Here is a 16,056-nt window from a genome sequence, read left to right on the forward strand (position 1 = left end):
TCATTCCCTCAAGTCCGACCACATTCTTCTTCTGTAAAAGGAAATGGAAGAAGCGTGAGAATTTGATTGTGAAAGGATCAACAAATTTACATTTCTAGGTTTCTACTTTGGGCTCCTCTTTTGATATTGACTTCCCTTCTGAAAGTTGAAAGGACTGGTTTGTCTTTAGTGTCTGGTACAGTCTTGCTTAAATTAGAGGTGATTTATTTGGGGTTTTTTTTTTGATGTGGCTTGTTTCCTATGACCTGGGCTGAGTCCTCAAAATTAATTTTCTTTAGATATTTGACTCAAACTCAAAGGCCTTTCTGTTTAAAGGGGAGAAATTCCCGCGATGGAAGAGGAGTAAAGATTTACGTAGTGCTCCTCACATCATTATCCTCCTTCCCTGCTCTCCATCCCTTTACAAAATGGTGTTTGCTTCTCATTCTCTTGCAAAGACTGTTCCTCATTCCTGTCACACATTCCTTAATTTCATATTAATACCAGGAAAAATACTGCAGACCTTGCATGGGCAAACCTCCCATTGAAACCAATGGAAATGTTACCTGACTAAGGTTCTGAGAGCTTGGCCCTTCACTAGCAACTCAAAGGAAAGGAAAAAAGTCACTGAGAAACCAAAACACTCCGTGTTCTTACTTATAGAAGGGGGCAGGAGGTGGAGGAAGGTTGAGGTAGGATTTAAAGGGGGGTTATATTTAGAAAAAAAACTAAGTTTGGTGTTGCTGCCAGTATGAGCACATGGAGTTTCAATTTGTGGTTTCTCTTTATGCAGTACATTTTCAAATTGGAATTTAAAACAAAATATACATCTCCGTGTCTGACTGTGTATATAACAATTTGTCATTTCTTGGCGGGAATTTGAAACTATTTTTAGTGTTGAGAAATAGTCTTGTCTCCCTTTCCTTCACCTCCCTCCCCCCATCCCGCTTCCAAATTACTCTTTAATCAACCTTACAAGATTGTTAGAACTTTCCAAACTCTTGAAGTAAGGAAAATAGTGACAGGAAATTAATAATTATTGAGGAATGGGGCTATATTTTCATTTCCTGGCCCCTTTGGAGTTAAATGCTGAGTTAGAGCCATTTGTCAAAAAATTGAACAGAACAGTTACCTGCAGATTCATTTTAATGAACTCCATTCAAGAACAATGGTCTCTGAAAAAATATATATCATTTGGAGAATCAGGAAATCCTCCTAAAGCCAGAGCACTTGTGCTTTATATCAGTGCTAGAATAAGAATAAAATCCGTCCCATGGGAGAGGTCTGGCAGTGAAGTTGGTGTGTTGCTCTTCAGAACCACAGGTTTTCTTAGCAGGGACATCAGCATGGAGTCCTTTGACCATCCACAACATGCACCATCTGCTGATCCTCGGGCGTGGGAGACCTGTCATGTGTCTGACGAGAATTACCTAATGATGGCATTGTGACACCTTCAAGCTGACCACCATCATTTCCTAACCCACCTTCACACCTCAGCTTACAGCGGCAGTTGTCTCTGAACTCAGACCAGGATGAAGGTGGCCACGACGTATCAGTCCACTGCCTCTCTTCTCCATCCCCCTCCATGCTATAATCACCAAAGTGCCTTAACTAAATCCTCTTTCTGTTCCACCTGTGAAGTCCGGGCTCTTCCCTGAGCTTGATCTTGACACATTCTGCTGAGCACAGGTGTCTGAGAACATACAGAAGGCAGTACTGAGTCAGAGCAATGACTTTCCTTACCCACTATTCTGTCACCCTACTGGTGGCTAAAAATTGATGGCTAGGGAAGCATATGAAGACCAAATAAAAAATCATTGTGTCTCCCTGCAAGTTCCTTGAGCTCTAGGACGTTGTGGCCCATGGATTTCCTAAGCACCTGGCTGCTGTCCTTGCAGTCAATATTTAGTTGTTTTTTCCTCTCCGATCTGGTCTAGTCACTTTTTGAAGCTTTGTAGACTTTTAGCCTCCACAACATCCTGTGGCAAAGAGATCCACAGCTTGACTCAGTGTTGTATGAGAAAATGCCTCATCATCTTGGTTTCAAACTTGCCACCTACTAGTTTCGTGGCTGAATCCTTAAATCTTGTATTAGAAAAAAAGTGAGCTGTCATTTCCTAATTGCCTTCTCCACATCTCTCTCAATTTTATAAATCAGAGCTGTTTATTCCATCCTTGTATGTGTGCCATACCATACCTTGGAAGCTTATTTATATTTTTTCTAGCTCTACAATAGGCAATACAAGGTTTTTTAGGTAGCTGTAATTAATATTTTGAATTAGATTTACTTCTATAGACAGAAATACTAGACTGGCTTTTGGATCACAACACTTCTTGGAGGCTTTGGGGTTTTTTTTAAGATCTGGAAAGGGTTTGTGTGCTCAATAGTGTGTTCATGGGTTTTTATGATTCTAGCTGGTCTAACAAGAGATGTTCATCCACAGGACTTACTTGTCTACATTCACTCACAACTACAGTAGAAGTTTTACCACGCGTTTTTTAAGATGGAGAATCTGGAACAGTATACACTATTCAAGATGTATTTGCGCCATAGATTTGCAAAGTAGCGTAAGGACATCTTCTTTTTTGTTCTCTATTCCTCTCCAAATAGCTCTTAAATTCAAACAAATGGGTTTTTTGACTGCTACTGAACATCGAGTTGCTTTTTATAAACTGTCCGCCACCCTTCCAAGATCTCTTTCCTAAAGGGTAATAGCTAAGAGCACGTCTGAAGAGCATATCATTATGTATGTTAATTGAGGGGTTTTTTTTTCTTAGGTGCATTACCTCTGATTTATCAATGCTTAATTCCATCTGGCATTTTTTGTCAGTGTTGTAGAGCTCATTTATTGCCTCTGCACATCTTCATAGTGAGCTTTCATTTTTACCCTGAACGGTCCTGTCTAGGCTGGTGAGCAAGCTTCATACTTTCACTAGACATCAAGGTCATTTATATATGTGTTGCACAGCAGGAACTGACTGTTATTTCCTACTCAGTGTTTCCTACCTTTTAGCTAGGTATGTATATTAAGGTCTCACCTATCTCACAGCAGGTTCTCTAACAGGCTTTGGTGAGGGACTTTGCTGGTTGCATTTAAGAAATACAGTCAGACTTCATCAGTAAGTTTTCCCTTTTCTACGCTCTCACTAACACCTTCCAAGAAGGAGGGTTTATCATCCTGTCACAAAAGCTGGTTGGATTATTCCCCCATAAATAAATAAATGTTATTTATTCATGTATCATGATCTTATTCTTTATTATAAGCTCTGCCAACTTGCTTGGCACACATTTCTAACTTGTGTGATTCTGCTTGGAGAATTTTATTAAAAATTGGCATCACCTTCACAACTTTCCCTTTCCCTAATACAAAGGCAGGTCTAAATGAGAGATCACACACCACAGCCAGGAGATCCATTATTTCAAACTAGCCTTTCTTTAGAACCCTTCGACGAACAGTATGTGATGCTGCCAATTTGTTTCTTCTGTTATTTCTTAATTTGTTCTATTTCTGACACTTGAAGATGAGGCAGCCAATGTATGCATTAAGGCCTCATGGTGAATAAAAATGGAAAATAGAAAGTAATTTCTCTTTTGCGCTGTTACCTTTTCTCACTACTACTTTCATACCTTCACTGTCTACTGGTCTGCATACTCTCTGCAAAGCATTCATAATATAGTTAGGTAATTATTTATATTTTTTTATGCCTTTTTAAGTTGTTCCCAAACTCCTTTTTAGATTTGTCTTTTTGCATCTCCGTATTTAATCTACTGGAGATTGTTCTCTTCTTTTTTTCTCATTTGAACACGGCTTCACCTTTTTAGGAATACACCTTCTTTCTTCTAACAGCCTCCATTATTCTGTTGCTTAGCTCTCCCTTATTTTGTTTGTTTCTTTGGTCTCTGTACACTTCATTTTGATAGGTAGCATGCATTTGATCTGACCTGTCAGTAAGAAAGAATCCTCGCAATTCTTTCATCTCCAAATAACCTTTTTGCTAGGTGGTGTTTCATGCCTCAAATAAACTGGAACAAGCATGTCCCTCACCAGTTGTCTCCTAGCCAATGCAGCTTTTGTAATTCTTTTCTTAACTTGTCAGTCTATCTTTACATTTTTGTTGCTTTTATTTGAGTTCCTTCAGCTGCTCAGCTACCTGTGAGGACTTGTATTCCTGATGAATCTTACGTTGACATTTAGCTCTGCTTCTGACAAATCCTCTGAAATCCAGGTAAGGTCTCAGCAGGTTTGAATAAACACCTACTCATAGATGTCAATCACTAGGATGGCTCAGGTCCACGCACTTCTGTTTGTGCCTCCAGACAGTACCATGATGCCACAGCACCATATAAATAAATCTAAGAGAACATTTGAAAGCGTTCTGTTTCCAAATGCCATATAAAGGCAAAGGCACTATGGCCTGAGGTTGGCAGTGCAGAAAAATTCAGCAGTATTTGGTGCCAAAAAAAATAATTTCTTTGTTTCTGTGTTTTTCCTGGCTCCTTTTGCCTGTATCTCTCCACTCAATGAATATTCAATTATATCTTAGATAGCAGAACAATTTCAACAAGAAGGATTGAGGAGGAAAGGTTGATAGTCACCTGATAGACAGATGATCTAGGTTTAACACCCTGATCTGAATTAGGCAAATTGAAGGCCTGGGTCTCTGTCATTGCAAGCAAAGTCTTTGACCGCTTTTGTGCTATTGGCAATGCTGGGGCATGATGGGGAGACAGGGTCTGGTCTCATCATTCAGTCAGATATTCCATCCCGAAAAACCATAGCTGGAACTTACATTGGAAATTTTCAAATCTGACCAACTGGCATTTTCAAACAGAAAAAAAAAATAAGTTCTTCTATCAAAAGCATTCTGGCTAGCAATCTTGTTAGCAAGTGACTCAGGAAGGTGGATACATTTCTCAAGAATTTTGAAGAAATTACTTATGAGGTTTTTCATCCCAGTTTATTCTCAATGTTAGTGAACCTTGTAGCTTTAAAATAGGACAACTCAGAGACTGCTACTGGCAACTCAGGGGATAGTAAATCCCTGCAATGTGATGAAATTCACCCTGCAATGTTCACAAACATAGGTCAACAGGAGGCTAAATGGATTCATAGGGTTTGGCAAGTGAGGTGGAAACTCTGAAGATTACTGACAGGCTAACATCATAATATCAAGGAATGACTCTTTTGAGTATCCATGGAAAGTATACAGCAAACTCCTGGAAAATAAACTTTAATGTGAAGCAGCCATCTGTCCAAAGTCTGGATTTATGTTTCAGCTGAGCTTTATTAAGTGTTTCAGGAGCACAAACTCTGATGTGAAAGTTTAGGTTCCTTCAACAGGTGTTAGCTGTGTTGGGTGAAGGTACTCAGATCTGTTGTGTTGGATGAAGCATAGGAGCCGTGAGATAGAAAATGATGGACGCTAGGAGATACCAAGTTTCAGAAAGGATTGGAAATACAGATGTGGACATCTGCTTTTTGTACTTATGATTAAAATTATATGTTTACTACACTGTAGCACAGATGTTAATCAACCTATACATTTGTAAAACAAGCTGTCTGGTCATTTTTCAGTATCTCACGCAATTGGTAGAAATAGACTGTGTACTTTATTATTTTATAAAACCTTGCTAAACCAATGGTCTGTACCAGAAGCAGGGCATTATTTGTGTCATGAATAAGATGTATCCATCAGTCCTCTCTCAGAAAAAGGGGTAGATGGAAGATATTTTAGGGATCTCCATTTTTCTGTATCAGTTCTGAGATTTAAGAAAAACTTGGGAGTGCCAAAAAAGTAATTCATATTTTTAGAATATTCAGCAAAGGCCATTGCCTCGTGTTGTAGTTTAGGCCAAATCGGCTACTGGGGACCTGGGGGACCCCAGATGGGACTGACAGATGCTCCCCTCTACCCCTCTTCAAAGAGAGAGGCAGAGGAGGGAAAAGGAGACTTATGAGTCAGGAACTAAACTACTTTAATTAAATATTAACAATAAAATAAAAGGAAATAATGAAATATATACAAAACCATATCAAGCTCCCGAGATAACAATCACGACACCGGCTGGCACTGGGGAAGTCCCAGCCTGGACTCAGTGACGGACAGGAACTGGATTCCAGATCTGGATTCAGGATCAGGATCAAAGGCAGATGAACAGAGTCCTCCTCCGATGCCAGCCATTGAAGAAAGAGCTGACCTTTTGATCCTTCAGCTTTTATATTGAGCATGATGCAGATGGGATGGAATACCCTGTTGGTCAGTTTTGGGTCACCTGTCCCATCCGCTCCTCCCCACCAGTGGGACCCCTCTACGCTTTTCCTCTTCTGACCCTCCAATGGGGCAAATAACAAAGTTGGCTGCCTTGGGTGTTATAGCAATAAGTATAAGCAAGGTCCTCTCTTCATACCGTGTGTGGCCATCAACCATAAACATTGGTCTTATCACTCTGAGAGAGTGAACATTGTCTGCACAATATGCTGTTAATTTCAGTAGTTAGAAGAGGCCCAGCTAAGAAGCGAAGTTACTGAACAAAATTGGTCCTGTTTTACCTCAAACCAGGACACCTCACAGTTTGAAACATGTAATATGGATGCATTATCCTCATGCTATGAAAACAGAATTCCATGGTTGTTTATTAATTGAAACATTTCTCCTCCATTATACCTTTTCACCATCAGAGCTGCTTTTGAAAACCTTCACATTATAACAAGGTTCCTTGGTAGAAAGAGGAGCGTCACCTGACATTTATACCTGAAAAAGCATCAAATTCGCAGCAGTTTTCAGGAAAAAAAAACATTGATCATGCACTAGAAATGTGCACACGTATTTGCAAACCTCACGGGGAGCAAAGTCAGCACCCATGCATGTTAGGGTCCAGACTGGAGGTGGAAGAGTTCTCCTCTGCGAAGAAATGCTGGTGGTATGGGACGGACTCAAGAACCTGCAAGTTCATATGCTAGGTCTTTTTCTTTAACAGCATCAATCAGTAAATATTATTTGCTTTCTTCAGTGAATTCCCACCTTAGCTGTTGGTTTGGGGAGATTGACAACCTATACTCAAGAGAAGGACAGGATTAAATAATAGAAGTGCTGCTGTACGGGGTATGAAATTGTGCTTCTGCCTCACACTGCCAGACGTCATTTCGTACCCTTTCTAATAGTACTGGTCAGATTAGTTCTTTAGTTCCTAAACCCATAGCTCTTAAGAACAATGCATGCATTTATTTTACTTATGGATTTGAAAAAAATGGTTAGCATAGATTTTATACTGCGATACAAAAGATAATTTGACCTAAAAGGTACCCAGGTTTCAACATCTAAACACCTGATCTGGCAAGCTGAGTTTGCTCAGAAGTGATGTGGCAGCTATAGTTTATAGGCTGAGGGAGTGGGAGAGGATCTTCACATCTAGTACAACCTCTATATCGCTTGGTGCTGTGTCAGTCTTGATTTTACAACATTGCTTCCATCATAAACACATCTGTACATCCTTGTTGGATCACTTTGCTTTAGTGCTCATTTAAAATGAATATGATTTTGTAGTGTTTGAGAAATCACAGTTACAAAGCAAAAAAAAACCCATAAAATTAAGCATAACTGAAGTGTTTGTTAAAAAAAATGAAGCCAGCCTGGCACACTTGTATTTTATTCAGCCCTGGTGCTGGAATAATTCCCTCCAGAAGAAAACCAAAAAAAAGTCTGAACCTCAAGAGGGAAAACAATTCAGTCCAGACTAAGGGTATTTCAGACAGTACCAGAAGAAAAACTCCACATGAAGGGAGTTGTTTCAAGCAACAAGGGCTTTAAGGTTATTTCCACAGCGTCAGGGCTGTCACTTTCTATGGCGAAATGTTAGTCCTGTTTAATGTGCCAACTTTTTCTGTCTTATATGCCTGAAGGCAAGCCTTTTCATAAGAGCCTGTGTTCCCAACACCTCCAAGAACCAGAACTGCTTTCATGCAGGAACTGAAATCCAGACTTCAAGGTGTCAGCATACCTGTTTGTAAATGAAGGCATATGTTTATAATGCTCTTGTTTTCCTTGTTAGGGAGGAAACTTATTGTTAATACCAGAGGGGCAAACTGTACATTGTGAATTTGTGCAAGAATTCAGCAAGACCACATCAGCTCTCTGACAGGAAGGACCCAAAGAAAGGAATTAGCAGGATCGGATGTGGTGCTTTCTGACAGACGGCCAAACCTAAGAGGTCAAAATAAGAAGCTAGTGCAAAAATAGATTTATGCTTAAATTGAAATGCACACAATTCCTATTTCTATCGCTGTGCCCTGGATTAAGCAACTATTGTGTGACAATTTATGAATCCAAAAGCCCTGGGCTCAACAAGCCACCCATTTCACCGTAAATTAGGCAGCGTTCAACTATGCTGCAGCAGTAACATTTCTAGTGGTATTATCCCTGCTTTCTTTCCCCAAAGGGACAGGGGAAGAAGTTCTGCATGAACTTGCCCAGTGATGTACATCCCAGGCCCTGCTTTGGAGCACCATGCAGCTATGCCGTCGCAGGCAGCCGCCCCAGCTAAATCTTGCTGCAGATTTCCCTCTCTCTCAACCCTGTTCAACACCTTGCCCAGTTTTTAATATCACTTTAAAAAGGTGATATTCTTCAGTCTGGAAGGGAATTGTTCCCATTGTGTAAGATGGACTGTCAGAAATGCACAGGATCCCCTTTCCTCCACATATGAGGCTTTGCTCATGCAGACCACATAATCACAACAATAAGTACCTGCTTCTTGAGGCGGGCGAGCAAGTGTCTTGCAAGAACAGTGTAAGAACCCACATTTGAAAATTTAGTCTGAAAGTGCTGACCTGTGCTGAAAATAACCTTGACAGATTGCAGGGGCAGCTTCATTGTTTTGTCACAGCATCTCGTGGCCTTAACTATGCAGCTGGCAAATATTCAGCTGGCAAGTAAGTTTCTCCTTCAAATCTGTCCCTTATTGCCTGGGTAGGGATGGTACCTTGGAGTGAAGCCCCTTGTTCCAAGTGCCTCAGGTTTGACTTGGTCCTGTCTTTCCAGGTCAGGCATCTCCAGAACTAAATATTCTACAGATGGAAGATATTTAACAATGCTTTTGGTGTGGGATGACCTAGAAGAGTTTCCAGCTCCATGCCTAAGAACTGCTTTATTCGGGCCAACAATTTTCTACACTTGTTTTCATCACTGTGTTTTAGACATGCTTAGTGAGCTGTTAGCATCAAAACATCATTCCTTATTCAGTTCTGCCCCTCACTATTGCTAGAAGACACTATAGAGGGGGATCACCATTTAGCTCTCTTCCTTTGAAGAGCAGGGGGCAACTCATTGAATCAGAAGTTGATCCACATGAGGACAGGGAGCTGAACAGGGCACCTGGAAGTGTACCTGTGTTATCCCAGGGGACATCAGGTTTCTCTCTACCCACAATGGAGTTTTCATCTCTTTTGTATTCACACCAGCTGTGGAAAGCCGCAAAGGGGCTGGTGGCTACACGCGGGACAACTTTAACAACTAAGAAGATGCCACTAGGACTTGTGAGCTGTATGGTGGCACTGGGAGTAATTAACACCATCTTCACTCATGCTATCTGCCTATGCCCAGGGTACAAGTGCCCAGGCTGCACACCACATGTCCCCTGGGGCCTCCCTTCGTGGGCAGGGAGCAAGGCACAGAGCTTGCACAGCTGCTCCCTCATCCCAAAAGGTCACCGTTCCTCTTCCATGATCCAGAGATGGAGGAAAATAAGAGGGCACAAATTGCCGCTGAAATGGGGCACACAGAGGCATGGGTACAGTGCTTCTGAGGTAATTGCTGAGGTGGCGTGGCTTTGGCAAGATGTCAAAACGCACAGCTGGCTAATATAGACCCTTCTTTTCTCCAGAGCCACCTCAGAAGCAGCTATTGATTCTTAAGGCAGTAATATTCATCTGGCATCTCATTCATTCCAAGTTAATTGCTTAAATGGGTGGAAAAGGAAATTTGTAAAATGAAATGTGCTGCTGCATCAGGCATAAAGGAAACTTCGTCCCTGTTAAGCTGGAAATGCTTCCCAAAGACAACACATAGGCTTTACTGTGCCGAGGCACTTAAGTTCAATTCTTCAGTGGGGCCACTGTTTAAAGAGAGCATTACTAACTCGGTCACAGCAAGCTTCTGTACTTCAACTTCCCAGTCACTCCGTTTACTCTTCAGGATGGTTTCCCCTACAGCTTAAAAATATGACCTTGGAAAGAATCACTAAATAAGTAAATACTTGAGTCTAGCAGGATTTTCTTCCTACATCCAAATGCTGGCACGGGTTGAAGCCTTGCAACTATGTCCTATCTGCTAAGGAGACTTCTGTTGGTATTAAGTGGCATATTGTTTAGAGAAATAACACATTTTCGTTAGGGAAGGAGAAAACATTCCAAATAAGCTGCTGGTCAAACACACTTCTTTATGCATGTCAGCAGCTTGGGAAGAAGAAGGAGAAGAGAGCAGCTTCATTTTAAGTGTTTCTCTGAAGAAAAGTTCCAGTTTACATTACCACGAATTTCTCCTTCAGAGTGCTTCTCATTTTCAGGATGCAATTTTGTGTTTCCTTCTCGCAGATGACTTTTTTCACAATCTATATAGCAGTGCTCCTTTAAGAACTGGCTTTTTCACCTCTGTAAATAAAGCTACTTTAGTAACTCCATTAATTCCTCGCATTTGCATTTTCTGCAGAGATAATAGCAGTGCGGCTATTTATTTAATTATTGAAAGCAGTTGACATGTTTTTAAAGAAGTTCTTTTAATGTTTTTATTCACTATTGGGTTTTAATGCCACTTCCATTTGTGACTCCCGCTGTACTGGCTCACTGTTAGGTAAATCTAGAGAAGTTTCTTTTCCCTGAATGTAAAGCCTGAGGAAGGTCTGTGCGGTGTTTAAGGGATTGGCCCAGGATACCATCTTGGGGTCTGCTACCATTAGCTTCTTGTGCCTGTGAGCAATTCTCTCAAGAAAAAAAAAAAAAACATTCAAAGGAGATTTTAATCCTCTAGTGAGTGTTTTTTCTTCCTCAGCTCTGGTACTGCTGTGTGACGAGCCAGTTTCTCTTTCCACCTTAGCTATCAACAGCCTCAAGGAGCCAATGCAACCAACGACTGCCAAAATAGAGACCTATTCCCATGCTCCCATGATACTCAAGGCTCTCCAGCTCAGTGGCAGCAGGGTAAGCCATACATTGCCATCTCCTATGGGTTCCCAATCCAGTTACCCTGTTCCCAGCTCTTAGTTCAGGGACCTGGTGTGCTCTGAGAGTGCACCATATTACTGGAGAACATGTCCTCCCACTGCGAGTTCCTGTTAGGTTAAGTTTTCAAGTTTTCTCCAAGGAGCCTGAAAAAGATTTTATTTTTTTTTTTCTTTTCTGAGGAGAATGCCATATCATTGCATTCAGGCTTTTGTTCAAGGAGCAAAGTACAAACCACAGCACAGTGAAAGTTTGCAGGTGGCTTACTTGCAATGATGATATGGCTGATCTAGCAAGGGTACGGTATGGTTGCATGGTCAGTACAAGAGTTAAAAGTTTCAGGCAGCCAGAGATGATAGGTGAGTGAGAAAAAGAGGAGGAGGAACTGCAAAGAGCTAAAGGGACCTGCCAGAGTTTGAAATGGAGTAAGGCAAATCCAGAAGAACGGGGCTGAGAAAAAAGTCAGGAATTTCTTGAAAGTGGCAGAACAAGCTTGATGCAGTTTGGTGCAAGTCTGTAGCTGTGAACTCACCAGCCCTCCTTCGGGCCTTGGCAAAAGAGGCAATAACTCCTTAAACTCGGTATTCTCTCGTATCCTGCCTAAAGGAACATTTTAGCTCCTTTCTTGGTACTGAAACGCTTCACTTTGCTGTGGAAGGAGATAGCTGAAATGAAGTAGATGATGACAGCGCTTTTGATGCTCAAGCAATTGGAATGCCATTGCCTCGCTGGGTGACTGGCTTCACCAAGACTGAGAAAAAGCAAGTTTAACCTAGACCTTTGCACTTTAAGCCTATCCTTTTTCTATCAGGCATGGACACAGGCAACAAATAATTCCCTCCCTCTCCACATCAGCATCTTCCCTATCTTCTGAAGAAACTGTCCCGTCCTGTTCAGTGGGTTTCCAACTTCAGTACTGCTCCCAGGATTTGGCTGCTTTACTTTCTGCATAACAACACAAGGCTAAAAGCATCCATAAGACTCTCTCAGAGAGAAAATAGGGAGGCTGACAAAAATAAAGGCATTAATACTCATTCCCACTCACGTGCCACCTCTCCTCATCCTTTTGGCTCTGGTTTTACACTTGCTAGTGCTGCATATAGGTTAGAAGTAACTTACCTCTTGTTCTTTTTAAGGGCACTGTTTTTAACCATAGGAGATTTCAGCAAAACAGCCCCCACAAACATTGAGGAAGTACATCTGAAGAACAATGAATTTCATCTGGGGGAGGTGGAAATGAGTCACAAGAGAAAGGAACTTGTAAGAAAAAAGCCCCTAAGAAGAAAGACTTTAAAGCTGCACCTTTGAATATAAAAAGCACTTTGTCTTTGAAGTCGAAACAATGCTGCCTGGAGGAGGTGTCATACAATGTGCATAGTATCAACACAACCTACCAATGTAGAAATTCAAGGTAGCCACCATCAGCCCACGTCTGTCATTTCTGCTCTAAGGCAGATTGGCTGAGTGAAAAATGAGCCTTACCTGTGACACAGTTCAATGCTGTAACGGAGGGAGGCTCTGCCCAGAATCGTAAGCTTTAATGCAGCATTTCACAACCTCATATAATATTTAAGTGAACCTTATAAGAGAAAAGGGATGATAGATGCTTACTCAGGAGTTTGTTTGTGATTTGGCTGAGGATACGCTTCCAGAAATCTGTGACCAATGCTCTGCACTCTTGTACATCAATGCACTGAGTGTTGTAAATGGTTATCGAGTAACCTCCGTTTCAGAGGAAGGGTGTACAAGTTCAACAAAACACCGGTGTCCAAAGGAGCCTGTGGTGAAGGAGCCCTCTAAAGAGCTATTAATCGAGCTAAAAAGAAAACCTTGTGAGAACACTTTAGCTTTCATAAGTTTTCTGCCCCTGGGGAGATGTGTAAGGAGGGAACTGAAAGATACAGCAACACACTCATATTTGCCTGTTTGTTTGCCTTGGTGTCAGTTATCTGGTACTTGGTAAATGCAGGAATTGTATTCACTGAACTGCTAGAATGATGAAATTTTGCTTTCTTCATCTGCTGTGGTTCTGGCAAGAGATAAAGAATAACTAAAATGAGGCTATTAGGAAAACTGATGGTTGAACCCTGGAATTTCAGAGCTCTGCTCAGGTTTAACTGAACTCTCTCAATGAGAAGAGCACTCACTGCCTTCAGATTTTAAGCTGAATTCCTGAATAAATGTGCAAACCCTCCCAAACCCTCCCAAAGTCTTGAGTTTTTTATATGGAGGCTCTCTTGCAAGTTTTCCAGTCAATCTGCCTTCCAGAGAGATTAGAAATGGTGCTAGAACAACTCATTTCTGGAATCCAGGACAAACTGGGAGTCACAAATTGCTCCAGTCCAGGTTTAGTTCCAGAAGTAAGGGAAGAGTAGTGCCGAGTATTCAGTTATTCTGCTGTTGTTTCCTCTATGAGAAAAATAGTCATTAATATATCTGGACAAACTTGCTTTGCTTCATTTCCAGCCTAAATGAACATCTTGCTCTCAGTTCACCTTTGATGTACAACAGCAAAAATGAGAAAAAAAGCTCAACAATACACTAATAGATTCCAGAAATGCTGTACAATGTCAATAAAGAAGTCACTGAGCCATTTCAAAAAATGTGAAGTATTTGCAAGATACGATGAAGTGAAATAAATTGTTCCTCTTATGGCACATAAAAGAAGCCCTATGAAATGTAGAAAGGATTCCAATTATTATCTTATCAGAAAAAAAAATTATTTGTATTCCAGTTAAATTGTAGCAATTTATTAGTAAGATTGTTTCACCTATAAATTAGCTTGATTTGTAGCATGTCATTTCCACTGAGAGCGAATTTCAGTCTAACAGAAAATCCTGTTTTGCTAACTGGTTTCATGGTCTTTCATGTAAATATTCCATAAATGCTCACATTTCTGCAAATCCAAAGTGAAAGCTGTTTTCTCAGAAAATGTAAGGAAGAAGTCTAATAAAATAAGCAAAAGGCTAGTAGGTCTAATAAGAGACATCTGATTCACAGTAATTCCAAAGTCACCTTGGGATTAGATGTCTGTGAAAACTGTTTTTCCTCCATGCTAAAGGAGGAATTGAGGTGTCCAAAGTCACCTCCAGACAGGCAGCAGACAACTGGCAGGAATCTGAATTTTGAAGAAAGGTTCCTCCAGTGATATCTGGGCAGTACACAGGCTCCAATTTCCTCCCATAGAGTTGAGCCTCTGGGGGGTTTGTTCTTCAGCTGTAAAATGGAGGTACCTACTGTATTTTCCTTCCTCACCAGAGCATTGTAAGACTGACCCAGATTAAAACTTTCAACAGCTCTCTCTGTGGAATTGGGGTAGTGGAAGTGTCTGAGATGTTGTTTTTCATTGCAGCACCAAGAATGATATCTGCTTGATCATCTGACAGCTAAAGGGATTGATTTCTATGCAACTGCATGGAAAATAATTTGAGAATGTTGGATTTCCATTTCTCATTACCTTGTCTCCCTTCTCACAGGGTACCAGCTGATTTGAGATATAGGCTACATTTTTGGATTTACAGAGTAAGATTAAGTATCGCTAACTATGGATATCACTATTTATTCAGCTTGTCAAAATGGATTTTTTTACTGCTTAGAAGGGAGTGTCTGCTATTTCCATTTTCCTGAGAAAAATGGGAGTTAAGACATATATCTGGAAGCAGCCTATAGTCATGACACATGAGATCACACAGCTCTGACCACACCAGAGATTTCAAAAAGAATTTAAACACCTTAAATATTGTGGTGGGCTTGGTCACACTGTCCTACCAAGGCCACTTTAGGCTGGTTCAGGTAACTGAATCCAGTTGTCCAGAATCTCAGTACTACCACTGTGATGGCAGCTTACTTTATTGCTATATTTTATTTTCACCCAGCATGGGTGAATGCCAAGAACCTCATGAGGGTTAGCTATTAGTCTCTAAGAGGAGATTAGCTATAGAATCCAAAACGTAGAATCTCTTGTTGCATTGGTTCATGCATACACACATATATGGTTTTAATTTCCAACCACTTTAGCTTGAAACTCCTTCCTATGTAACTGATAGAAAGGTACATACACCTTCGTAAGTGTAATTTCTGGGGAATATAGTCCTAAATTAACAGCTTGGTCTCCAAAGAAGAATATGGTAAAAGAAAGAAGGTTATTCTGAAAAATACCACTGTTTATGATGTCCCTGGAGATCATTATCTCTCCCAAATAGCTGCAGACCTCACAGTGCCTGGAGAATGTAGGAAATCTTGTGTTTTATCATGAAATGTTTTTTTAATACACATTAAAAAAAAAAAAAAACCCAACCCTCTGCTGAAATTCCTTTACTCCTGTATGTTCAAAGGCAAAATGTAAACGTCTCCCTAGAGAACAGTCTACTGGATGATTGCGGAAGAGGAGAAAATTAAATTCAGGTGAATATATAATAAAAAACAACTACTTGCATGTAACTACATTATTATAATTCATGTGGGCATCGCTAACCTCTTGCTGAATTCTTAGAGATGACAAAACTAATTTGTGGCAGTGCATTAATGTTGAAACGTCACACTTGAGCACAGTGGTTTTTAATTCTCCAAAATTATTTCATCTTGCTTAGTTTTCTGAAAGGACCTTTCCCCTCTGCTTATCACCAGCCACATTGTGGGGTTTCTAAGGTTTTTTTACAGCTCTTATTTGTTGCTTCCTGTTTTTTTTTATATTAAGGGAAAGAAATTCTGCCATTAGAGAACCATTATAGATCCCTTTTTGTCTGTGGGGCTGTTTCTACACAGAAAGGTTTTGGGTCAGGAGTGACTCCACCAGTGGCCAATGGCACCTTGATACCTGATAGCCTTCATAGCTGTATAACTTCATAGCTTTGCTTTTGGGAGC

Source organism: Charadrius vociferus, unplaced genomic scaffold (assembly GCF_000708025.1).
Source record: "Charadrius vociferus isolate BGI_N301 unplaced genomic scaffold, ASM70802v2 scaffold213, whole genome shotgun sequence".
In the NCBI taxonomy this organism is placed as follows: Eukaryota; Metazoa; Chordata; class Aves; order Charadriiformes; family Charadriidae; genus Charadrius; species Charadrius vociferus.